Below are 27,821 nucleotides of genomic sequence, written 5' to 3'. Positions count from 1 at the left end.
AACATGAAAGCTGTGTGCTCATATGCTGTGTGACAGGTGGTGTTCTGAATCCATTCTTTGGCTGTGTGTGTTCAGAAATGTTTCTATTGACTTGAGACAGTGTGCGAGAAAAGTTGTGTGAGTGTTTAAAGTGTAAAACGCAAGCAAATGATAAATGTTCGCAACAACGCTGAACTATAATGTTACGTTAACATAACCTCAGTTGTCAAATGTTTGACTTCTTGCTGTGTCTCATTTTGAAGGCTGCACATTTTGGAAGTCACACCTGTCGGCCACATAAGTCAGGCTGCTTCATTTCAGAAAAGTAACCATTACATTTCAAAAAATACAATCATTTATTTCTTACAAGGAATAAAAACTGTTACCACTGCCATATGTGACCTCTGGAGAGAGCAGACGTCGAAACGAGACTCAGTGAGTATATCATTCACTCCAATTCCTGAGTTAAAGGAGAAGTCCATTTCCAGAACAAAAATGTACAGATAATGTACTCACCCTTTTGTCATCCAAGATGTTCATGTCTTTCTTTCTTCAGTCGTAAATAAATAGTGTTTTGAGGAAAACATTTCAACATTTTTCTCCATATAGTGGACTTCTATGGTGCCCCGAGTTTGAACTTCCAAAATGCAGTTTAAAAGTGGCTTCAAACAATCCCAAATGCAGAAACAATCCCAGCCGAGGAAGAAGGGTCTTATTTAGTGAAACGATCGGTTATTTTCATAAAAATAATCAAATTGAAATACTTTTTTAAGATGCCAAACGCTCGTGTTGTCTTACTCTGCCTGAACTCTGTTTTTTTCCGGTTCATGACACTTAGGGTATGTCGAAAAACCCCACCTCATGTTCCCCCTCAACTTCAAAATCACCCTGTATCGCTATTTTACCTTTTTTGTTAAGGGTGTTTGATCTTCTTTGCATGTTCACTTTGCAAAGACTGGGTCGGTACTTCTGCAGCGATGTAGGATAATTTTGAAATTATTTTTGAAGTTGAGGGAGAAAATACAACATACCCTAGCTGTCTTGAACCAGAATACACAGAGTTCAGGCAGAGAAAGACAAGACGAGCACTGGTGATTAAAAAGTATTCAACTGTATTTTTTTAATGAAAATAACCAATTGTTTTGCTAGATATGACCCTTCTTCCTCGGCTGGGATCGTTTACAACCGCATTTGGGATTGTTTGAAGCTGCATTTAAACAACATTTTGGAAGTTCAAACTCAGGGCACCATAGCAGTCCATTATATGGATAAAAATCCTGAAATGTTTTCCTTAAAAAACATCATTTCTTCACGACTGAAGAAAGAAAGACATGAACATCTTGGATGACAAGGGGGTGAGTACATTATCTGTACATTTTTGTTCCAGACTTCTCCTTTAAGTGCTCAAAAATATCTACAGAATACAGTATGACAGTGTAATAATGTAACTACAATAATGTGTAAAAATGGCTATTTAAAGCAATTGTTAACTGGCCTTATCACAATAAATATACTACAGATTGCTGTTGGTGTCTGTATACAGTAGATCTTAGTCAGGGTAGACACCATACTGAATTAGGGCCTATAAATGGATGAAAATGAGGCAGATGACAGCCTCAGTCTTTTCAATGGCTCTTGGTTATAAAAATACTTAGGATCCCTCAGCACCCCCATTGTTTGGGGTCAGTCAGATTCATGTTTTCAGGAATTCTACTTTACATTTGTTTTTCCTTTGGCAAAGACAAAATGCATTAAACTACTTTTGATTTACCAAAGCAGCATAAAACAATGTCAGATTTAGGGTTTGCGTTCGGAAGGTGTGCTAGTTCCACCAGAGGATGTCCAGACTCATATTCACAGACATACACACAGTGTATTAGTGGTGGATTACTCGTCTAACTAACATCTCACAGAGACTGACACACAACCTTTGGAAACAGCACATACCTCTCAAAGCTTTCATTTTAATGGCATTATGAAATTGTACTGGTGAATCTGCATGTCTTACGCAATCCCAAACATTTCTAGATTCCCAAAAGATTCTTCATGAGCCCACAAGAATTTAGAGCTGCTTAAATCAGCAGTCTAAACGTATTTGCATCCGTGAACACGGAGGCAAATAAAACCACAGGAGCACATACAGATATATGATCTGCGAATGAGATTAAATAGAGAGTGAGATACTTAAAGTCGCCTGCTTCTCATGTTTCTCCTGAGACAAAGAGTTCTCAAATTCTATAGTCTTACTGTACAAGAGCACATCTTCTTATCTCAGGGTTATCAAAACTCTGTATGCTAAGCATGAAGCTACAAAACAGCACCAAACACTATTTCATCATTTAGCTTTCTAACAAGACATCAGTGTGATCAGAGCTTGCTGTTGTATCTTTGACTAACACACTGATCCTCAAACACTGATATTAAGGAAAAGATCACACTTCTTTAAACTTCTCATCAACCTAAACTTACAAACAAGAACAAACTAACTTATTTCTAGAAAGCATGAAAGTGAGAAAAGCACTTACTTTAGAACATCTGAGAGCCATAATGTCATTTACATGAACATCCTGTGGCTGCAGGACTAAAAATAGAGCGGCTGGGCCAGTTTGCACTTTTCCATGCAGCCAATGGATTTGTCATGAGAGCGGCACATTGGGAAGACCCAAGCAGACATCAGCCCGTGACATTACGACTGAAGTGATGAACTCAGCCAGAGACGTCCATTCAGATCATGTGAGGTCAAGCAGGAGTAACAGCTGTGTGTGGATCCGTCCGTCGGTTGGCAGGTGACGGCTGATGGTGTTTTCTCTCAGGAGAGTGTGTATCAAAGCGTCTGGGTCTGCATTGGCAAACACGACTCCGCATTATCCCCGCAAATCCTGCATAATCTGTGCCTCAAAAGTCATTACGCCATAACTATTGAGCAAAAGGTTATTCAGAACTAATCCCGCTCTCCCGCTCGCTGAAGGATGTCCTCTATCATATGGAAAGGTCCAGGTTGTTTAGAAGGATCCCAGGGATTCACGAAAGCTTATTTGAGTCAAGGGGGTAATTGGCATAAAAAAGCTCAGCTGTTTTAATGTTTATCAGCATAACAAATGTCACATTCTTTCTGTTTAACTGCGTGTTCTCATTGAAGGACTTGCTGAGATGTTTGTGACACATATTACCCTTCTTCTTTCTAAAATGATGTGAATAGATTGAGTTTCAAGATAACAGTTTTTTGTTGTTTTTTTTTGTTGTTGTTTATTTAATCATTCATTCATTCAAAATATAATTTTATATATATATATATTTTTTTTCAATTAGATTTTTTTGGTGACACATTTCTTTGTGAGATTCCCCAGTACAAGATCTTCAAGAAACCTATCATATGAGGCTTCCTAAATTCCTGAGGTATTTAACCTAACGACATGCTCTTCTTGGATCTGGAGGTTTCAAACAAAGCATCCTACGGTGAGGTCCTGAGGTCTTGATGGAGAAGACATGTGAAGGCAGCTGTAGGACTGGGCTTCCCATGCCCTTTGGGCTGGAGCTGGACATCTCCCACAGGCCAGGCCAGCTTTAAATAGCATGCCTTCCCTCCACAGATATTATTAGTAAGCTACATGTGCTGTCCAGAGCTCACCATGAGCAAACACAAACCCAGGACCTCCTCATGGCCGAACTTCTGTCTGTATAAGCCCAAATTCCTCACTCGCTGACTCCATCTACTTTTATAGTAAAAGCAAAGCCACACACCGTTTCCCACAATCGCATACACTGAATAAACACTGGAACTTAAGTGTGCTTCAATAAGTGTCTTTATGGTCATGGCTGCATCCCAGTTCACGTACAAACACGTACTCCTCTGCTGATGGGAAAGTATATACTTTAGAATATGTATTAGAGCATGATGCTACATGATAGCACTGAGCGGAACTGTCTGCAGGTCAGCATTAGCATATGGGTTGTTGACGTGACATGGCGTTTTCACTGTCCCACAAGATAAAAAGGAATATAATTAATACTAATAGTCATATTATTCAATATAATTAATAGTCTTTTTTTAATTGCATTAAATTGTTAAACATTTCATTGTCCTACGTTGACCTGTTGTTATAAAAGCTGCAGTGCTATTCGATTTTTTTAAATATTTTGAACCAAATCTTAAATTTGTCCTATGGTGTGACTGTCTCAAGCATAGTTCAGTAAAATACAACTTTTATAAATTAAAAACAAAAGCATAAAAATGTTAAGAAATACCTCCAGCATAATTGTACAAGTGTCTATTTTAGTAAACGGCAATCATTTTTTTCATCCATATATTTCTGAAAGTGTAGGAACTTAATACATTTTGTCTCTGAAAACCATGTCCTCTGGTGTGACACCATGTCCTGACTTTAAATCAGCCAATTCCAGAGAAAACCTCATTCATGATCATGTTACTGAAGCCCCCTGTAAAGCTCATGACGTGCACTTGGTAAATTTTTGTCTCAGAATTGTCCAAATATTTAACTTTTTTGGAACCACTACAAAAGTATTATGTTTTGTTGTAAATTACATACGTATATGGGAAATCAGCAAATGTGTCTTACTATCTACTAATGACAGGTTAGGTTAAGGTCATTCATTTACACAAAAAGTTGAAAATGTCCACCAGTGTGACACATGTACTGTCACACCACAGAACAAAGATGCAAAGATGTCACACCAGAGGACAAGGTCTCTTTAAGAAGCATTTTAAATAATTAAATAAGATTTAACTCCTTTTTATTCTTTTTTTGATCATTTTAAGTGTTCTTAAATGCAATAATTACATTCATGAAACTATTTTCTTATGTTTTTGCAAAAAACTTGTACTGTTATAAAGTGTCATAAAAATAAGTATAAAATGTGATACTTTGTTTTTGAAACAGAAAGAATTGAGGGAGAGAAATTACTGGAAGAACGAGGACATGAAATATAGACAGAAAATTTACAGGGATCCACCAGAAGGGAGGGGAGCCAAAGAGAGCAATGCAGAAAGTAAATAGAAACAAAATGATGCCCTAAAAAGAGTGGCCATACAGTTTTAAAAAAAATAATTCACAACTTAATGAATAAAGTTTGAATATCAATCATATTTATCTGTGCACATGCTGTGGAGGGGGCTAGAAGAGTTTTAGTAACATACTGATTGACTAAGAGACTGAATTTTGTTGATGAAAATTATTTTGTTTTGTTTAAAAAATATGTTGATATTGTTTGTATCAAAATTAAACTTTCTTTCTCCTTTGACGTTCAGAATTAAAAAGGAATACTTTATTAGTTACCATTTCTGTCCTTTAGTGTGACCTAATGTCCTATGGTGTGACACATACAAAAGAACGACAGATTTGTTTTTATCTCACAGTATCTCAAAATGATGTTTTATTAACAAGGTTCGGGAGGAGCGCGTCAGATACCTAGCCTAATTAACACAACAGGAGTTAATCAACGCTATAGATTCAAATACAGCTGACTTACCTCTATCCTTTTGACGGTTTATCAGCATCCCTCCTCCACTCCATCTCCTCACTCCGAGTTCTCACTACACCTAGGGGGGGTTCTCTGGGTTCGGGCCGTTCCCAACCTTGGAGCCCTTCCCCGGACAGCACGCCCAATATGCATTACTATACTCCGGCTAATTATATGTAAGCGTGAACTTGTGAAAAAACAGAGTACTACAATAGGGGAGATAGAAATATCACTCATCTTAAAATGGTATAATTTTCAGCAGTTTTGAGCAGATGACAGCAAAGTTTGTCTTGTTGTCACAGTTTGTCTTGAAATTGTCCAACAAGTAATGGGGAAAATTATATTAATTATAATTTCATATTAAAGGACTCATTGGACGCTGATTTTCCACAAGTTGATATGATTCTTTAGGGTCTTAATGAAAAGTCTATAACATACTTTGGATAAAAATTGTCAATGGTAGTGTAAAACAACACCCTTTTTACCTTGTCAAAATGAGCTCTGCAAAATTCAACCCATTCTGATGGATTGTTCCTTTAAATGCAAATGAGCTCTGCTCACCCCGCCCCTCTCTTCTCTCTGTGGAGTGATGTAGGGCTGTTCGATTCCGAAAATTTTGGAATCGAGTCTGATTCCGATTCCTGGTTCTGGAATCGATAGGAATAGATTCCTGTACACAAACAAAACCAGAACATTAACAACAACATAGATATAAGAGTTTGAGGTTTATCTGTCAATCAGATGTGCTCTCGGCCACAAGGCTCTCAATGTTTTCTTTCAGAATTACGATTGGCTGATAGAAAAGTTAAGAAATAGCTTTTTTTATTTTAAAGATGGAAATAGGATCAGTACCCTCCAGTACGTCATGATCTATTCTGTCGTGCAGCGCTGGAATTTGGGAACAATATAAGCCAGTTCCACCGTAAGATAACTTCTAAATCGTTTTTGAACTGGTTCATTAAAACGATCTATCCGAAAGAACCTTTTCGTGGAAACGAATCAGACTTCTAATCACTATTAGCGAGCAAGAGACAAATTAATGGATGCTCGACGGAAGGGTGCATTCTCAAACTCAGACGAGCTCAGTACTGACTCTTTTCATTAAGTTTATTTTCACGAATTAACGTTCAGCGATGTTTGATAACAGCAGCCGAGATATGCAGCCTACGTATGATGCAGCCTTTCGTTTGAGAAGCGCACATAGATAAGTTCTGCTGAACTGAAAATGGCTCTGAATGGGGAGTCGATTCCCCTTGATGGGATTCCAACCTTCGGAATCGACTCTCGATTCCCAACACCTTGGAACTGAGGAATCGATTCTTTTTGGAATCGATTCCCAGCCCTAGAGTGATGAGCTGTGCTCTGAGAGATTGTTTACCTTAGCCACATTTAGCGCATTTAGCTGCGGAACTTGCTAACTAGCACATTATTAGGAAAGGTGTTTGCAGAGATTCATTAAAAAAAAAACCTTATACTCACTTCTACTGTAGGTGAAGCTGGATCATGAATGATTTGCGCAAACATAGATGCATTTATGTAGATCAGGAGGCACATTCCCTTCACAAACAAACATAATCCACTGCATCTTCAGCAGCTCACATGTCGGGAGTAAATGATGACTACTATGTGCATTATTACGTCCAGCAACACAACACCTCGCTCAATCGGAGATATTCTTGTCTAACTTGCATCCCTGCTCCAGCATTGAAACAATCGAAGTCGGACTGTTACAGCTGATTTACGGCAGGTCTGAGGTAAGACGCTCATGTCAATCAACTATCATGAGAGCCAGTGGCGATTTCTTTAAGACTGCAAGGGAAGCTCAGCTTCCCCTATAATGTCACAAAATTAATGGTCAAATTATGTACTATTGTATTAACATTTTATTGACTAAAAATGCGTTAGAAAACGTTCATCTCAAAGACGAGTTCGTTCAGAATCAGTTAGATATAGCAGGTCGGCTGACTTGATTTTCTTCTCATACATTCCCGTAGCGTCACAGTGCATTTCCCCCGTTGAAGCCCAGCGTCCATTGACTTCAATGGGGCTGCTTTGAACGTTTTTTTTTCAGTGCTTTGAAACTAGACGGTCATTGGATAAACGCTGCGATTATGTCCCGCCCACGGACGCTCAGCGTCTCTGGGGGTGAATGAGGAGCAAATGAGGAGTGGGCTGGCCTGGACTCCGAGCTTCTGCATGATGATTGGAGGGTCTGTCGAAAGATTGCATCTCCTTTTGACTGACAGCGATTTTGTACTATAAGGAATCGCTGAAGCTATTCGCGCTCAGTCCCATCGTGGATTTCTCAAGTTCAGTCGAAATAAAACTGCTGCAACCTATTTTTTTATATTTGCTTGGCGAAATTGCTTGATTTTCATCATACATTTCACACAATTATACACCACATTCCTTGTTTCACTTTTACAGAGTTTAATATTTTTTTTAGATCGTTCATTCATTCATTCATGTTAATATTTAATGTAGTAATCAATATATATATATAGATTACTACATTAAATATTAACATGGAGGATGACTATAAATTAATATATATATATATATATATATATATAGTAATCTTGAAAAATTTTAACATAACATAATGAAACCTTATATTTCTATTAAAATACTTTAGAAATAAATAAATAAATAAATCTCCATAATAACCTTATTTAAATTGCAAAATATTTATACTATATAGTAGCATCTGACTAAAAGAAAAAATACATCATATTTTGCATAATAAAACTAAGCTTTTTTTTTTTTTACGATTGTTTGCATTGTGACTTACTTATGACAATAAGGCACATTCTTGTGAATAAATAAATAGACAATTTTACGATGTAGGCCGAAAATGAGCTTCCCCTATTTGACAGACCAGTAGCCGCCACTGATGAGAGCGGCCTCTGTCGGTGTGACGCCACACCGACAGGCATATGAGAATGGCTCGATTTGAAAAAGGGGATATTATTTTTACAGATTAATTAAAAACCACTGCATGGATTTGTATCATTATAGGGTAGATTTGTACATACACTGACAACACACATTAATGTTCAAACAACATGTAAAAGTGAAGTTTGCATCCGTTGACCCCTTTAAATAAATAACACTATATGAAAATAAGTGTCTAACAATGAAGATAAATCTCTCTCATGCTATTTGTATATTATTAAGTTTTTTTTTTTTTTTTTTTTTTTTTTTTTTTTTGCTATGTCACACCATAGGACAAATTTATGGTACAGTTCAGTAAAAAAAAAAAAATTGACAAAGTTAAGGACCCTATATATTTTCTCAAAGATCAGACTTCATACTACATAAATATATGCATTTCTTTTTCAAAAATGTTTTTTTTACATTTTTTACTGCATATTTGTCAACTACCCATACATTAATTTTAAAAACATGATTTCTGTCATGACAACTCTCAGAGCGATCAGCATGGTAATGCACATGACAATGTTAATGTGTTTAGTCTTGGTGGAATAGACCTGCTACGCTGGTACCAAGACGTGTGTAGGAAATACTGCTGTGGCACATATAACATAAATGAAATAACTCTCATATATAACATACATGAAATCACCCCATAGCAGATCTATACAGGTGGAGCTGGGGACGGTGGAGGGTTTCTGAAACACGCTGAATCTGCCACAACAAGCGCTAGCTGAGTATTTGAATGCTGAGCAGCAAGCTTATTGGCTGCTGATGTGAAAAAGAACCAATCAACTGCTCCAAGTGAATAATGATGTCATCATTATTATTATTTGACGAGCGCAAACGTTAGTAAATCATGTTGCATGATTCATTTTAATACTCTCTTCCCATAAAGTTTGCGTCTAGAAGGGAAACTCCTTCAAATGAATATTCAACAAGGTCAGGTGCAAAAATAACGGTCCCCAAACCTTTTCAAAGCTAATTCTTAACTGTGTCTTTAGTAAATCCTGACAGTACTAATTTAATACCAAAACGCAGTTTCCACTGGTGTATATCTAAACCTAAGGTAGAATTATAATAATATTTCAGCTCATTATTGTTATTTTCAGGGTGCAAGAAGGGCATTTGGTGTAAAACGTGCCAAATCGTCTGTGCGGATCACTCCGCTGTGGTGACCCCTGATCAAAAGAGCAAGCCGAAGGAGAGAGAGATTGTTATTTTCAGGGTCACATCCAGGCTTTAAAACCCTTTGATTCTACTTGGTACATTTAAAATAACAACTCACATGTAAATATGTATATTAAAAACACGTAATTGTTCATTATGAATTAATTGCAATTGTATCAGCCAACTTTGCACATGTGCAAAGCATGTACATATGATTTCTAAGCTCAGAAAATTCTGACAGTATAGCATCCAGGGAAAAGTGGCTTATTATTTTCAGCGTAGTATGACTGGGACACACTAATCCTAATCTCACATATTTGGGATGGATAAAATGCAAATAGGGATGCAGTTAATGACTTAACTGAGCCTGATCCTCAAAAGACTGTTAAACCCTTCAAATATTATTATGTGTGCTTGAAACAACATAAAAATAATAAATGACAGAATTGGACACTAGCAAGTGTTAGGCAGCAGAAGATCAGGTCAGGGTTTGTCAGCACTAGTGTTGATCTGTTTAGATAGCAAATATGACTTGTGTGTTTGCTGAGTAAATCACCTTGCATAATCTCTCATGCAAATCTGAAAGGTCACTGTGAAAGCACATGTATTATTATTAAACCAAAAGTTAAATAAATGTGTTGTTTAACAGCTCATAACTGAAGTGAACGCTCCTGTCTCAACACATGACACTGACCTTGGCAAAGTGAGGTGCTTGTTCATGTGCCACTGAATAAATGATAGGAAGACAGACGTGTGTGAGACAGTGATATAATGCAGTCAGCTGCATCTGCTCACCACACACTAAACCAGCACAGACAATCAAACAAACATCAGTCATCATGCCAATGCAAATGTGTTGTGACATTCTGACACTTCCCACAGATACAGGCGTCCCGTTATGGCACAGCAGATGAAACACACTAATACTCAACAAAGACCTTAAAAAGAAAATATTAGGTATAGTATACAGAATTATTCCATCTGTATTTATACACTAACTTTCATAACTATTGACAAAATACAATTTTGTCTCCTTTAGTGTCATTGCAATTTGCATGCAGTTTGAGCATGCAAATTGTTAACCCTTCAATCCAGTTAAAGGGTTAAAACAAGGATTCCTAATCACCCTAATCAATTTTACTTCACACAACTGAAGTAAAAAAAAAAAAAAAAAAATCTGTAACAAGTGGCCTGGAATCAGTTGTGTTCACCTCTTAGACGACTGTAAACAGTGTTTGGAACTAGTTTTGCTTCAGGGCCCAGATTTACTTTGGATATCATGTGGCAATCCAACACAACCAACAACCAAAAACTGTTAATCATACAAATCTGAACTGCAATCAGCAGCATTTGCATGTGGCAGAGTGTAATAGTTGGCAAACCCTGGTTTTCTCTGCCATACCCTAATTGATTGCAAAAAATCAGGTTTTCAGGATAGCCTGTCCATGTTGGCTTCTATCTCCCTTAAAATTATACCAATTTATGATGAGTGATATTTATATCTCCCCTATTGCAATACTCAACCTTTTTTTAAAGATATTTTGAGATAAAAACAAATCTGTGGTTCTTTTATGTGTGTCACACCATAGGACATTACGTCACACTAAAGGACAGAAATGGTAGTTAATAAAGTATTTCTATTTAATTTCGACATGCCAAAGAAGAAAGACAGTTTAATTTTGACACAAACAATATCAACATGTTTTTTAAACAAAACAAAACAAAACAAAAAAATTCATCAACAAAATTCTGTCTCTTAGTCAATCAATATGTTACTGAAACTCCTCCAGCCCCCCTGCTAAACAAATCTTATTTATTCATTTAAAATTATTCTTAAAGAAACCTTGTCCTCTAGTGTGACATCTTTGTCATGTGGTGTGACAATGCAGGTGTTATCTGTCACACCATAGCATGTTTCAGCCTTTTTAATGTCAATTAATAACCTTGCTATTCCAAGCTGACCTGTCATTAGTGGTTAGCAAGACACATTTGCATAATTTTCCATGACTATGTAGTTTAACATACAGTTTTTAATTAAAAAATAAAATTTAGGGGTGTCACACCAAAGGACAACAAAATGTAATACTTTTCTAGTGGTTCCAAAAAAGTTAAAATATAAAAGTTAAATATTTAAACAATTCTGAGAAAAAAACTGTCCATGTGCACATGGCTTGACAGGGGGCTTCAGTAACATGATCATGAATGGGGTCCTTCAAGTAATTAAAGTTTTCTCTGGAATTGACTGATTCAAAATGATGATACGGTGTCACACCATATGACATTTTCTAATCAAGTTCCTATGCTTTCAGAAATATATGGATGAATAACAGTATTGCCATTTACTGAAACAGACACTTGTACAATTATGCCGGAGGTATTTAGTAACATTTTTAAGCTTTTCTTTTTAATTTATAAAAGTTGTAATTTATTGAACCATGCTTGAGACAGTCACACCATAGGACAATTTTGAGATTTGGCTCAAAAATGTAAAAAACATCGAATAACACTGCCACTTTTATAACAACAGGTCCATGTAGGACAAAGAAATGTTTAACGATTTACTGCATTTTAAATAACAACAATATTATCTTGTGGGACAATGAAAATGCCATGTCACATCAATAACCCATATGCATTTAGTATTGTCTTTTTCTGGTTGTCTCCGACCTGGGGTGCATTTCCCAAAAGCATCGTTAGCCAACTATGGTTGCAAGTTCCATCATTACCAACATAGCTCAACATTTCGGTGTTTCCCGAAACCATAGTTCAAACGAACATTTGCAAACAGCTTCACAAACTTACGTGGTTGGAACTACAGCTCTCAACCTGTGGTTAGAAGCATAATTCCATGTTAGTAAGACATATAGGTTCAATAAATTATGCTCTTGGGCATAGTAAGCAAGATAGCATGCAGTGCAATCTATATCCTCCATTCTATCTAAACATAAATGCATTTTAATGATATATTTTTGCACATCCTCTGTAAGCACAGTTTTTGAATAGTGCGCATGTGCATACTTGCCTAAGGGAAACCCGGAGTATGACGTAAAAGGGAACCCACAATGAATCAAACATCAAATAAAGTGAAATGACAGGAAACAAAAAAATAGTAAATTAGTCATCAGGTGCCATGTTCAATATAGCTACAATTTAGAGATCTCTAATCAGTTAACTAGCAGACGTTATTACTCGGCGATGTCATTAACAAAGGCCCTATGCTGTTGAACTAATGTGGTTCAAACGACGGAGATGCGATCGTGTTCTGTAAACAGTCGTGACTAGCTAGTTCGTCTCCACAACAATGCATCGTACTACGGAGATTAATCAGTGAGTTACGTCGTTGTACGGGAAACGCATCCCAGACCAGGTCAGACCTGTGATCACCAGTTGAGAACCCCTGAACAGAGAAGATCTTCTGAGACGCCTGTAGATTCACACTGCCCCCTTCTGAATGTCCTTACCCATAAACCCACACTCCTGTGCACTCTGTAATGGACCATTAGTGGGCTACAACTTTAACGGACTCCTGTTGGCTCTTGATATTAACTCTCAGCAGGTTTCTAAAGGCATTAACATTGGGGGAAAAGTCTACTTAGCGAGAAACGAGACAAACAAGAAAACATATGAGACTGAGGGAGGCTCAGTGTTCACACACATTCTGGTCTGGGTCAGGATGGCAGTGTGAGTACAAGGGTCTTCTCCAATACCTCAGGTTAGTGATGTCCTGGACAGGGAGTACTGGCAGCTGCTTTGGCTAGGGCTGCTCGACGACATCTGGACGCTTCTGTACAAACAAACTCCTGTCTAACTTTGACTATTCATTAGGTGCAGGGGTGCTGCAGCTGTCTCAGGAACGAGTCATTATAACAGAGTCCAACCACCTGCTACATCAATATTGGCCCTCAGATGCTCATTTAATTAGCCGGAATCAAACGCTCCCCATGAGAGAGGCTCCTGACTGCAGCACGGCGGTCCTACGGCTGCCTGCTCCAAAAACACTTTCATACATCACAGGAGACAGTGTCCGGCGGCCAGAAAGAGCCACCTCACTAAAGTCTGCTGGGTTGCAGCTCATCTGTATTGTAGTGTGGTGCTAAACAATGACACGTTTAATAAATAAAAGTTTCAGACTTACTCAAAGTTGCCTCTTCCTCGTAATCCATGGAAGTGTTCTCTATGGCAAGCAGCGCAATGTCGTTCAGCATGCGTTCAGTCACTGAAGAGCGAATGTAGTTTTTCACTCGCTTGAGAACAGAAAAAGACTGTTCTCCTGACCAGTTTGAAATGGGTAGAGTCAGATACAGTCGTAGGCAAATGTACACATTGGGGAAGGTGTCCTTCAGGACACCAAGTTTTTTCAGCATTGCTACACTGTAAAAAACAATTTGTTGAGTCAACTTAAAATAATTTGTAACTTGGCTGCCTTAAAATTTTAAGCTCAGTCAACTCAAAAAAAGTTCATTCAACTTGAAATATTAAATTATACTAAGTGACAACTTAAATATTTGAGTTGAATCAACTTAAAATTTGAAGGCAGCTGGGTTACTTACCCATCTGTTAAGTTTAGCAAACACAAATATCTAAGTTGTTACTTAGTACAACTTGAATAAACTTGAAGTTGAATAAACTTATTTTAGTTGACTGAACTTAAAATTTTAAGGCAGCAGGGTAACAAATTATTTTAAGCTGACTCAACAAATTGATTTTATTTTTTACAGTGTACAGGTGATGTCCCAAAGCCTGCACTGGGCATGAAAGTGGTAAAATGGCAGAATTCATCACCAAAGTTCTCATCCAGGTCACGAGGATAGTGCCTTCTCAAATTATCTGCAGCCATGCGAATGTAATTTTTGCTCATTGACTGAAGTTTTGACAAAAATATGAATTTTCCGTCCAATAATGTATAAGCTTCATTACACCGATGCAGCTCAGCAACAAGACAGTTGCATATGGTGTAATGGGTTTCAATCAAAAATGTCTCGCACCCTGTGCGATTCATAGCTTCACTAGCCACTTGAGACTCATCAAATATCAATTTCCCTGACTTCACAGATGACAGTGCACAGGTCCAGGTCAACCTGCTGAAGTGCTTCGCTTACTTTATTGGCCATCTTAAGCACTTCCTCCCAAACAACTGTTAAAATTGCCATTTCCAGGTTATCCATAATTGCACAAAGCTGTCCTGCTTCATATTGTGTCATTTTTGGAATTCTTGATCATCATGGATACTCTCCAGAGCTTCTTTGATTGCTCCGTATCCAACTCTGAGAGCTCTAGTTGCATCAGCTCTCACTGACCATCTAGTGGCAGATAAGCTTTTCAGAGTCAGTTCTTCACACTTCACAAGGTAAGATATGATCATTTCCCATTGTTTAGTTGATGCTGAAAAGAAATTGTACAGCATTTGAACAAATCCAAAAAATGATGCTGCTTCAGTGCAGCACTCCACAGCATACGATCCAACCAAATTCAAAGAATGGGCCGAACATGGGACATACTCCACAAGCGGATTTGCGTCTTTAATTCTGGCCTGAAGTCCAGAATATCTGCCAGCCATGTTATTAGCATTGTCGTAGCTTTGGCCGCGACAATCCATCAACTCAATGTTATGTTCTTTTATGGCCAACATAAGCACGTTTGTCATGCGTTCTGCAGTATGGCTGTGTTTTGGAATGAACTGCAGAAAATGTTCCAGAGGTTTGTCACTGTCCTGTTTGATGTAGCGAATGATTAGAGTTAGTTGATCGTTGCGGGTGATGTCTAGAGTAGAATCAGCAATCACAAGCTGGGTTTCCATCTAAAGTTGTGAATTTAACTTAGGCAGAAAATTGGAATTTCATCATTTGGAATGAGATTGGTCCACTGGTTAGTCAGGTTTTGCCGTTCTATAAGTCACATGACTTTTTCGATGTGCATAGAAGGAATTTATTTGGCAATTGCGTTTCCATGTTCCATTATTAGCATTAAGCCTTTTTTGCATAAGTCAAAAACCACCTCAAGCCAGCAAAAAAACGTTTTTGCAAATTAAGGGATTTTTATTAAAAATTTGGCATTTCTATCCCTCATTTCTGATGCGATACTTAAAAATGCACATTAAAACCGAGAGATGGAAACATAGCTAGAGAGAAATACTTTGTGCTTCACCCAAAATAACTTGCAAAACTTCATTTCAGCCATGACACGAATAAAGTCATATCGCACATTGTAGAAGACAGATTTGTAATTCCACTACCTTTGTGTCCATACTTGGTAAGATGTTCAGATAAAAGGGGGTCAAATTGGCTGATCAACTTGAGGCATCCCAAAAAATTATAATTTCTAGGTGAGTCGTGCTGTTTATTCTCACCACAAAAAGGCAGTCCGCAAGAGGCTAGACATTTTACTGTGACAATTATGTGCTTTAGTATATTACGCCAGTATGTCTGTTGCGCAAGGACGTCCTTTGCAAGACTGGAGACAATTCGAGAATCAACAGTCCCGTGTGCTGAACAAGCTAGTACTGCACTGATAAGCAACTTTATATATTCTTCCAGTCATTGTATCCTGAAGTAAATGCTGTCTCTTTTTTGAAAACAGTTTACAGCAGCAGAAGACAGATCTGTTTGAAGGGGAGTACACTAACCATTCCCTTAGATAAACCTCTCCATTTGTCATCTGTCTGTAGAAGTGCTCCCTTGTTAAACTCTTGCTGACAGATCCATATTTCCGAACTGACGCAGAGAAGTCTCCGATATTTTAATCAGGTTTGTTGAAGCAAAAATAATCCTGAACATGTTCATTCGCTGGCCATTCTGCAGGGTCAGATGAATAACTTACCAAGCTTTCAGTGCCTGTCGGTGTAGCTTTTGATCTTTGTTCGCGTGGAATGCTAACATCAGCTTCTGACACTTCTGGTATGGACATGATGGGCTGAGCAGGTGACGTCGAATCAACCGTAATGAGTTCTTCTTCATTGTTATTTTCATCTTTTTTCCATGATGAAACAAACTGCCCTATGGCTTTTCTTTGTCATGTTCTAATATTCTCTTTTTTCCTTTTACAAGCTCCCAATGTTGCAGACATGTTTTTCAAATATATTACCTACTAAATTGGCCTCCCCCTGAACGTGCAAGCATAGGCACGTGCTTAGAACACCTATGCATAAATCCGGCCCTGGTGTGTTGGGACGCTGACTGTATTTTGAGATTCAAATGTTTGGACACACTAGGCAGCTCTCTAAGCTTTTCAGGTTAAACACACCCAGAATTATGTCTAGGTAGGATGCTTACTAGGTTCTGAGACACTGCTTTCCCAGACCTTTTTCAATCTCCTGGGTTTATGATTTGTGAAGCATGCTAATTTGTAGTCCTACAGTGTGCCATATAATATTTGCATACAGCAGCACAGGACTTACTGTAGTTTGAATGAGCTCTTTTTTCAGCATTCTTGTCTAAAACAATTGTTGGATGAAATATTCTCTCTCTCTACAGCCTCTAAGTGTGAGTCTAAATAAAGATAGAATCACAGATAAAGCACAGAGATGTGCCCTTTGTCTGATTGGAATAATCTCCTTAAATTTCACTCCTGTAAGATCTTCGTTCATCTTTGGAACACAAATTAAGATGTTTTTGATGAAATCCGAGAGCTTTCTGACCCTGCATAGACAGCAATGCAACTACCACGTTCAAGGCCCAGAAAGGTGGTAAGGACATCGTTAAAATAGTCCATGTGACAATGGTTCAACCTTAATTCATGAAGCTACGAGAATACTTTTTGTGCGGAAAGAAACCAAAAATAACTACTCCACTGTGTGTTCATGAGAGTACCACGATGCATGTGGTTCAGTTAAAGGACCTTTCAGAGCTGATGTTTGCTTGATGCTGAACATGATGTCTCATTTCATTCTGTTGAACGTTTTTGTTAGTTGCACAATGGAAGAATTAAATCATTAACAGTACATGTATGTGTACAATGACCATGTACAGTACAGCTTTATGCAAAAGTTTGGAAACCCCTTGCAGAATCTATGAAAATGTGAATAATTTTAACAAAATAAGAGAGATCATACAAAATGCATGTTATTTTTTTATTTAGTACTGTGCTGAGTAAGATATTTTACATAAAAGATGTTTACATATAGTCCACAAGACAAAAAGAAACAGCTGAAATTATTAAAATAACCCCCTGCAAAAGTTTGGGAACCCTTGGTTTATTACCACTGTGTGTGGTTACCTGGATGATCTACGACTGTTTTTTTTTTTGTTTGTTTGTTTGTTTGTTTTGTGATGGTTGTTCATGAGTCCCTTGTTTGTTCTGAACAGTTAAACTGAGCACTGTTCTTCAGAAAAATCCTCCACGTCTTGCAGATTCTTTAGTTTTCCAGCATCTTTTTACATATTTTAACCCTTTCTATCAGTGACTGTATGATTTTGAGATCTGAGGACAATTGAAGGACTCAAACACAACTATTAAAAAAGTTTCAAACACTCACTGGTGCTCCAGAAGGAAACACGGTGCTCCAGGGGGTGAAAACTTTTGAACAGAATGAAGATGTTCAAAATTTTCTTACTTTGTTGAAATATATATATATTTTTCCCTTTTAGTACTGATTAGATACTTGCATGTTTCCTGGAAGACAAATTAAGTACAATTTACCTTGATCTTCAAATTCAAAAAGTTTTCACCCCCCCAATAAAAGTTTGAACCCTTTTTTAATAGTTGTGTTTAATTGTCCTCAGTATGAAAAGATGGATGTCAAAATCATACAGTCACTGCTGGAAAGGGTTCAAATATATTTGTATGATCTCTCCTATTTTGTTAAAATGTTTCACAGATTCTGCAAGGGGTTCCCAAACTTTTGCATAAAACTGTATGTCAGCCTCCACTAAAGATCATTGTTGACCCATCCAAACATCATAAAACCAGCAAAAAACTGCTGATGCTTGAGAAAAATCTATTTTAACAAGACTAGGCATTATTCAACTCTACCACATCCATAAAGGCCATGAATACCAATAGGCCACAGTGCAAACATGCCAGGCTTTGCCTAAAGAAAATCCATGTTTTTCCACTAAAGCGTGCAGAAATATTTGGGTCTGAATAACTGAATCAATGAGAGGAAGCTGATGGCCTTTTGAAAGCAAGCACCACTTGTTTGGTCCCTAAACAGATTGGAGGGAAATCATTCTGAGAAACAAATCAATATGTATAATTGCAATATCTCCCTTGCTGATATTGTTTGGCGGTTTTTAATTAGAGGTCATTCATTTCTCACCAAACAACCAAACTATTTCAAGAATAAAGTAAGCTTAAAGTCATTAGCATTGACAACACTGAGATTACTGCCATATCAAACTCTGTCATATCTAGTTTGGTTATTTAAAATCGAAATAATTATATAGACTTATCAACAGTGTAGAGTCTCTGAAGCAACTAAACAAACAGACAGACAGATAGATAGATTTAATTCAAATTATGATGTGATCAGATGTGATATTGGCCTGAGGTTAGAGAACAAATGCATTAGATAATTCATGATGAGGACGCAGCCAATAGCAGAACAGGATCAGCGTGATCGCGATAGAGTTTCAGCTATTGTTCATCGGCCTGTATCGCGCTCTGTTGGCTGACATGTCATGACTCATTGTGTCGCATCTTTGTATGACTGTGCCAAACGTGCTCATTTTCCAGTGCTCAAGAGGTCATTCCAATGGAAACCATTGACTTACAGAACAATGCATCGTGGGAAACTCGCAGAGCTTCAGTCAGCAGGGAAATGAACAGACTAACATCTCCTAGACATTTTACAATGGTACTTGTTGCTTTCCATATCTTAGCTCACATCTGTACACATTTGGCTAGAATGAACCAACAAAAAGTGTCATGATTTATGTGAATGATCAGAACTGATATGAGTGATGCCTTGATTCATGATATTATAATATCAACAGATTATAACTATGTTTATATATGATGATTAATCATTAATGCAACCCTATTTCATCTTAATCTTCGGGTCCCATCAAAAATTATTTGAAATTAAGTTAATATCTCCCAACGGTAAAATAAAGAAGCTAAAGTCCCTCCCACAATTATATGTATGAAGTAATCGTATCTGACTTTTTGCATTAATATCAGCTATTTTAATCTGTTTTAGTGGAGCCAAAATGTGGTTTAAAAGCATTCTGGCCTCTCAGTTCATTCATGCTTTAAAAGTGTATTGTCTGTTATTGATTATTAAACACTTGATTTGTCAGTATTTAATAGTAGAAATTATATTTTACACATTGTTTTTCTACATGAAGGTGTTGTTAAACAAAAAGGAGCTCTGAACACATTGAACACATTCATGCAGAATAATTCTTTCATACATTAAGGTTTTATTGTTCAGTTCTGTATTCAGGAATCAGTGATGGTGGTGTGAATGCAGCCGTTTCTGTTTGGTGGCTGTGGTCAGACAGGAAGAGGATGGTGAGTCCACAATGTGTGGACAGGAAGTGATCGCTTAGTGAGTAATCAGTGATGATATGTCATAAGTCGATGACTCTCACAGTCTCAGACACTGAGAAAACCAGATGACATTTATACTGTACATTTTACAAAATCATACATGGCCAGTGTAACGTCACATAGATACTGAGTTATTTACAGTTGCAGAGACAGTTCACAGAATAAAGTCCCGGGACAGTAATGACTGTCAAACATATACATTAGATTAAAGCGAGTGGACAAGTCATTTATGTGCTTCATTAGACAGACTTCAGCAAAAATGAGCTGAGACCTCACCCGTTGTCTGGTCTGGAATCAGGTAATTCATTGTAAGATCATGCATGTAAACACACTCAAACCCATGCAAAAATACAGTTAAAGCAAGAATAGACCAATGTGTTTCATAATCTTTCATAATAAGTGATTTTCTACTGTATGCTCCTGTAGCTTCAGCAGCTGTCAGTGGATGATATCTGTATTGTTTTGAGCTTGTGTGTGGGCCTGAATATATCATCTGCTTTCGAATGCCAGATCAGGTGTTTCATAAAGCATTGCTCTCCAGGACTGTGCAGTTGCGACTAACGCTGGTGATTATTGGTGATACATGATTTAACTCAGTTCAACATGCTGTCATTTTTGAGGCAATACAAAATCTTCTGATTGCTGACAGACTCTCCAGTCCCAGAATATATCTCTACACTTTATATAACTACATCTTCATCACAAAACCTCAGCATAAATTATAAAGGTCACTGATGTTCTGATTCAATAGACAGAACAGTGTAGTTTACTGTAGACATAATATATATTTGAACACACAAACAGGGAAACAACTGGGAAATCTCTTGGAATTAAATGATGAGATAAAAACAAATCACACAAAGACAAATCAGTCTGGCATTTCAAATGTTACAATGTTACAACAATGTTACAGTGCTACAAAAAAAAAAAAAAAACACATATCTGAAACTTGGACAAAAAGACAAAGTACAAGACTGTGTACTTTAATATGGGAAAAAAAATTACAATCCCACGAATGACTGCAAAGGTGTTTTCGCCACTGAGTAAAAAATTTAAAAAGGTAATTGTGATTTTTTTCTCAGAACTGGGTGATACAAATTTGCAATTGCAAGTTAAAAAGTCAGAATTGCGAGATAAAAACTTGCAATTCTGGGCCCGTATTTATCAAGCCTCTAAGAATAACTCTCAAGAATTCTGTTAAGAATTGACTTAACTGTAAACAAATCTTGGCTCAAAGCTGCATTTAAAAGTTAGTTATCAAGCATCTCAGTCGTAATTTAAGTGAAGTGTAAGACTAAATATTAAGTGTCAGTCTTAAAGATTATTCAAGACACTTTGTTGTTCCACAAATGGGATTTTGGATGACGAAATACACACGGCCCAATCACTGAATAGATTTCCTTATTTAAGAATATTCACAGATAAATTCACATTGAATGGTTCACATTCAACACACGTTTGACAATAAAGAATTTTCAAGAGAATTACGGCAAGGAAACAAACCGTCATCACAACCTTCAATTTAGGCTTGTGCCGACAAACTATATTATTGTGTATTGATGATAGGCAGAGATATTGCCTGTTGGTGATGCCTTTGACGACAGCAAGACCATTATCATTATTATTAGCCGTCAAAAAAAGAGCATAGGTGAATATCTTTACTGATACAGCGCAGAGAGTCGTTTCAGAAACTATGCCGTGGCACTAGTGTGGCTGCAATCTGCTCCGGCTGCTGTGTCGGAGCTATAAGACGCGCTACAGACGTGAGCAGTGTAAATAAGGGGTAAACATTTATTCATCATACAGTGCAGATAGCTTCACTGATTATAACGGGAGTGTTTTTAAAGGGCATAATACTCGCGCTAGACTTAAGTCTGTTATGGCGTTCTTTGCTCATTTTGAATTACTGAGGAAATATAACCGTTTGATTAACTGCTCGTGGTAAAACATTTCAAAAACCTCCTGAAAGATTCACACACGTCTCTGTCTCCTCAGTGCCGTCACAAACCCCTACTGGAAACTCCTAACCACTTGAGAGACCTCTGGAGCTGTCTTAAATAACTGGGAGAGTAAGAGTGATTCTTAGCTTTAAGAAATTTAATAACTTGCTTTTATACTTAAGTTTGGAAGTAGGAGTAAATTTCATGAATTCTCAGCACTTAAGACTAAAATGGCACTGTGAGAAACTTGATAAATACAGGCCCTGACACATTTATATCTCACAATTCTGACTTTATAACATAATTGCAAGTTATTAAGTCAGAATTGTGAGATAAACTTGCAATTCTGATAAAGTATCAGTCTTTTTACTTGTTCAGAATTAGACAATTGCAAGTTTATACCTCACAATTTAAAAAAAAAGTCAGAATTATGAGATATAAATTGACAAAAGAAAAAAGTTAGAATTGCGAGTTCATATACAATTCTGAGGAAAAAAAGTCAGAATTATGAGATATAAGCTCACAATCGCGAGAAGAAACATCAAAATTGTATTTTTTTTAAAAAAAGTCAGCAATTCTGAGTTTTACTTCCGGAACCAGAGTGTTGCACTCTATAGCCTGTACATCAAGGCAGAAGTTATAAAACATTTTGTGTTTATCCACAAAGGTTCAGTCTTGGGTAATGCACTAGTATCCTGTGAGACATTTTGATGGTGTGGGATATGAGTGAAATCACACAGATACAGTGTACTGACTTTATCTGGATTGACGCACAAGCGTTGTGTTCCTGCGATGTGATGTGCAGTGCAGAAGTGCTGTGTATGTCCAGCACTCAGTTGTGTATGGATGTTGGGTCATAGAGATCATGTGTAAACATTGTGGGAAAAGGCTGATTATTGTTGTTTGTCCTTGGGATTTCATACATCCACTCAAGAGCTCTGGAAAATCTCTGCTTATTTTTCATAGTATGGCTCATTTCTGCTGTGTTTGTACAACCACACCATCTTCATGAATATGGGATTATTCAGCAACAAGCACTCAGCGTTTGGAACCATTATATGAGGTGTCTGTCACTACTGTTTACTTGCATAAAAACTGATAAAATATTTATTTTGTGTACATTTTCTGCACGTAATTACATTGAATGTAGCCCAACCATAAACCGACTTATCTCTTGGTCTCAACTGCAGAAGAGTAGTATGAAATACTACACAACATTAGATAAATAAAATGTGTCAGTGTCAACACTTCTGCAAAATGACATTACTGTGGTTCTTGTAAGTTTTTGTTACTTTCATAGTAAATTGTCCAGTAAGTGGCACTAAAAATGCATTCAATTTCTAGGAAACCGATTTAAAAAAATCTGGGAATGTTTTATTGCTTTGGTGTTTGTACGCATCACAGCATATTTGCAACAAAATGTCAGTTTAGTTAAAACTCTATCATGTTTCAAAATAATGTAGCACCTACAATAAACCCTACACAAAATCTATAGTTAACTCTTTCCTTGCCAGCATTGTTAAAAAAGTTGCCAAAAGTTCATTCGTCTTTACTGATTTGATCCAGACATTAAAGCACTCAGACAGAAGATGTGTAACAGCGCCTCCTACTGTATAACAGTGAAAACATGGAAAGCTGGAAACTTATGTCATTGTCAAGGAAAGATGTTAACAAAAACAATCATGGAATAAAAAACGAATTACTGAAACAGCCATGTCATTTTTGCTTCTATAAATCTTTGAGCTCTTTTACTGTGACCCAGGACTCATATCCGAGTGCTTCTCATCCAAAGTGTAATGCTGTACCAGGTATGCTACTGAGCAAGTTTACTTTGTCAGAAAAGTCAAACATATGGAGCTGGTTATAAGATGCACTAGGGCTGGGTAAGAAATACTGATTTCTCAATTTAAATTGATTCTCATTTTTAAACAATGTCACATTTACCTTTAAAAAAAAAGCATATTCAGTAACCATAAACTCATTGGTTAGCTAGAAAAAAATGAACTCTAGAGAGGAGAATTTGCTAAATATATGTGTCATATAACATATTCATTTTATAGTTTACTGTTTTTATATTTAATTAACGTTTAATTTTAACAATATTATAGTACCAGCTGAATCTCACGTATATTTTACAGCATTAGTTGAGAGATTTTGTTTCCATGTACTGTACCTGATATCTACACTCTTAAAAATAAAGGTGGTTTAAAAGGTTCTTCACAGTGATGGCATAAAAGAACCATTTTTGGTTCCACAAAAAAAAAAAAAAAAAAAAAACATTCAGTTAAAGGTTCTTTAAAGAACCATCACTTTTTTTACCTTTTTATAATCTGAAGAACCTTCTTTCACGACAAAGAACCTTTTGTGAAACAGAAAGGTTCTTCAGAGGTTAAAGGTTCTTTATGGAACCATTTACACAAAAAAAGTTATTCTATGGCATTGTGAAGCACCTTTATTTTTAAGAGTGTAGGGCTGTCACTAACGATTATTTTGGTAATCGAGTACTGATTATTCTGACAATTAATTGCGTAATCATATATATATATATATATATTTGTAGTAATAAAAATAGACCTAAGTGAACAATAGCCTTTAAAATGACTTAAAATACATATATAATAGCAATGAGGCAATAATAATTAGTTAAAATAAAGTATTAAAAGCAAGTAATCATATGGTTTTATTGAACAAAACTGTTAAAATACATAATGTATTATAAACAATAGAGGCAATGTACATTACGCATTATAACAAGTTCCTGCAGATGGTGCCAACGGTCTGACAATTGTTTTTTACGCTTTACCGCGCAATTTAATTCAGTAATTTCTTGAATATTTAGACATCAGAACGTGTAAACTTTTATTTTGAAATTGCAATGAACAGTTAGCATTTTAAGAAAGCTACTGATGTATTCTCCTGTGTCTGCTTAGGTTTATAAATGATTTACCTTACAAATTTGATGAAATAGCGCATGTTGTGTTCCAGATTAATGTTATAATATAATAAACCCAAACTCACAGCAACATACAGAGATGGAGTTTGAGAGCTCCACACATGTAAATGATAACAGTTTGTGTAGCAGCATTTACTGTGAATGGAGCCCTCTGATGCAAGTGCATAACCTACACGACGCATGTAAATAAAGCGCATATATTGACTGCGTCGCATATAGTTATTTAATGGAATCGTAGCGATTGTGAATTCTTAATAGCATTATGCTTTATTATGATTTTTAAATGGGTTTAATGTGTGGAATGCCCCACTTCCAGTATTTTGCCGATTGCTCGTCACGGGCAAAATGCAATTGAGGATTTTTTTTTTTTTTTTAATCGAATACTCAAATAGAATTGAGGAATCGTTGCAGCCCTACTGATATCAATCCAAAACAATCAATACTGAATCTAATCAATTTGAAATCTGACTCAAATGACAAGTTTGTGAATGGAAATTGAATCGAATCGTGAAATTTGTGTTTTCCCAAAAGTGCAATTCCCAGCCCTATGATAACTTTTTGAGCTCATAAAAACGTATTGTGCAAGAACCTATGAAAATAAGTTTTTATTAATCAATAATCTGCCCCTTTAATCATGTCTTGTGAAAAGGAACAAAAGTTGTTGGTGTTTTACAGCCACTAGTGTGCATTTCAGCTGGAAACTGCAGTAAATTGTATATATAGGTACACTTTTGGAGTTTTGCAGAAATGTAGCTGAAGTCACCCTACTACAGGTTGCCTAATATAAAGTTGGAACAAAATTTTAAACACAAGTGTGCTTATCTACTTCAAACTGTGAGTGTTTCCCATCAATATTCACTCTTTCTACTTCCACTTCTTGAGTCGAAATACATCAAAATGATCCAGTGTACTTTTGATGAATTGTAATTCTGGCTCTTGTTTTATAATGTTATGCTGAAACAACCATCATTAATAATTAAGGACTTTTAGGTTTAATGTAAATGTAATGCTAATACACCAAAGTACACCTGAAAAGTACACTGCCAACAAATGAGCAAAATCAGCCTGATTGCTCAAATACAGTATAGTGTGAATCACACTAATGCATACTAATCATTTGGAATTTAAATGAATTCTGCTTTGATTACATTTGGCTACATGACACAAAGGAACAGCTGAATGACTCTCTTGGTAATATTAAATATAACCTAGCAGAACACCGTGCTGTACTGCCAATAAAGATGAAGCAGTGCATTTAAAGGACGTGTTCATCATGTCAAATTAAGACATGGTTCACTCCATTATGCATTATGAAAACAAGCACTCCATTTCAAGAGGACAACAAGCTTCCAGATCTAAATATTTAATAAGCCTAAACTACACCAATAGAATATTCTAGACACTTTCTAGAATATTCTAGAAATGCCATGGTTGTTTGGACATGTACAAGTACTTTTAATGCTGTGCTACAGAGCAAACCTGAGCACATTACGCAGTATTTCTGAGAGTGGGTTTCTTTATGAAAGTCAGCATAATTTCTGTAATCACATCTTGATCCAACAGCAGGTCATGCTGTCACTCTATACAGCCCACAATGACAACATGCCATTGAATAAACTATTACAGGCTTTTAAAATGAATGAGCAAATCAACTATGAAATGCAATAATTCATGACCGCAAAAATTGCAAAAAGTTAGCAGTTATCCAGGTGGCAAAACAATGTTTTGATGTTTTGTAAGTAGCAGAAATATTATTTTTGTGCACTACAGCAGTGTTCCTGCAGCCCAAACAGTAGAGCAAGTTGCAACACCAAGGTCATGGGTTGAGTTCCCAGAAAATCTATGAACTGATAAAATGCACCTATACCAGGAAATGCAACGCAAGTTGCTTTTTGATAAGAATGTCTGCCAAATGTTCTGATATTTATTAAATAATATTGTCCTGAAAACACCACTGTTGAAACTTTTAGCACTCTCTCTCTCTTTCAGTTTAAAGAACATGCAAAATCACAAAGAGAAATTTCACCTAATATACAAGCCTATTCACTCTTCTAAAACGTCACTGCTTGTTTCATACCTATACGTCGACCCAAAATATGGGACAATATATCTTAACAGATGTAGCCTAATAGGTGGACCATTTAAGAAATAAAATGAAACAGAGCAGCTCATGCATGCAACTGTCATCAACTCTCAGAAAGAGTGGAAGCCCTCCATCATCTCATCACATCAGTAAAAAAAAATGACATATTAGAGCCAGCTTGATTTATGATAAATATATTATGTTGATTTTAATACACTGTTTCGTCGAGAACCCGAGAACCAATGTGAAACATCCGCAATGTTGTTCTCATTCCCACAACGAAAACACAACAAACACTGCCATGAAAACAGATTAAACCATAAACTTAGTCATAGTGTGGCTCGTCTGTAGTTATTTACATACTGTATTGCTGACTTCATTCATTGAACGTAAACTTCAGCCGTCTCAACTTATATTTAGCCTCGAACAGTTATTTTCTGTCTCTTGATGTACTCGTGAGGGTTTGTATTCGTCTCTTATGATGCTCGATCACCTTGCGCGCGCTCTCTCCTTCTCTCTCAGAGGAGCATCAGTGTTTCTCAGCATTACGCCAATGCTGTCAACAATTATATGATCGCAGCAGCGAGAATTACGCGTCGGTTGCGGTAAAGCCATATAAACTTACCTCGTTTGGTCCTCTGGCGTGTGTTTGGAGCTCCAGCGCATTGAGTTTGCTGGAGATCCGGGGGCTGAGAGTAGATTGAAGTGACTGAGATTTTTCCATTACGTCTCTTATATGTTACCCCGAGGGGGAAAGCAAGCAGCTCTCACTACACATGGCGAAGTTTTCATTCAT

The 27,821-nt window shown here is 36.8% G+C and overlaps 1 protein-coding gene across 9 annotated transcripts in view; it reads right to left on the bottom strand.

Moving 5' to 3' along the window:
* atp2b2 (ATPase plasma membrane Ca2+ transporting 2) overlaps positions 1-27,821 on the bottom strand; it is a 177,100-nt gene extending 149,279 nt beyond the window's left edge. For 3 of the 9 annotated variants that reach the window (XR_007828723.1, XM_051122854.1, XM_051122851.1), the window contains exon 1: positions 27,651-27,820. The gene's annotated coding sequence lies outside the window, so the exon portion shown is untranslated. Of the gene's footprint in view, positions 1-27,650 lie in introns of all 9 variants that reach the window. The other 6 variants (XM_051122857.1, XM_051122852.1, XM_051122855.1 and 3 more) reach the window with 5 other exon arrangements.

This window comes from Labeo rohita, chromosome 11, assembly GCF_022985175.1.
Source record: "Labeo rohita strain BAU-BD-2019 chromosome 11, IGBB_LRoh.1.0, whole genome shotgun sequence".
NCBI lineage: Eukaryota > Metazoa > Chordata > Actinopteri > Cypriniformes > Cyprinidae > Labeo > Labeo rohita.
This window is presented reverse-complemented; position numbering and strand designations above follow the sequence as displayed.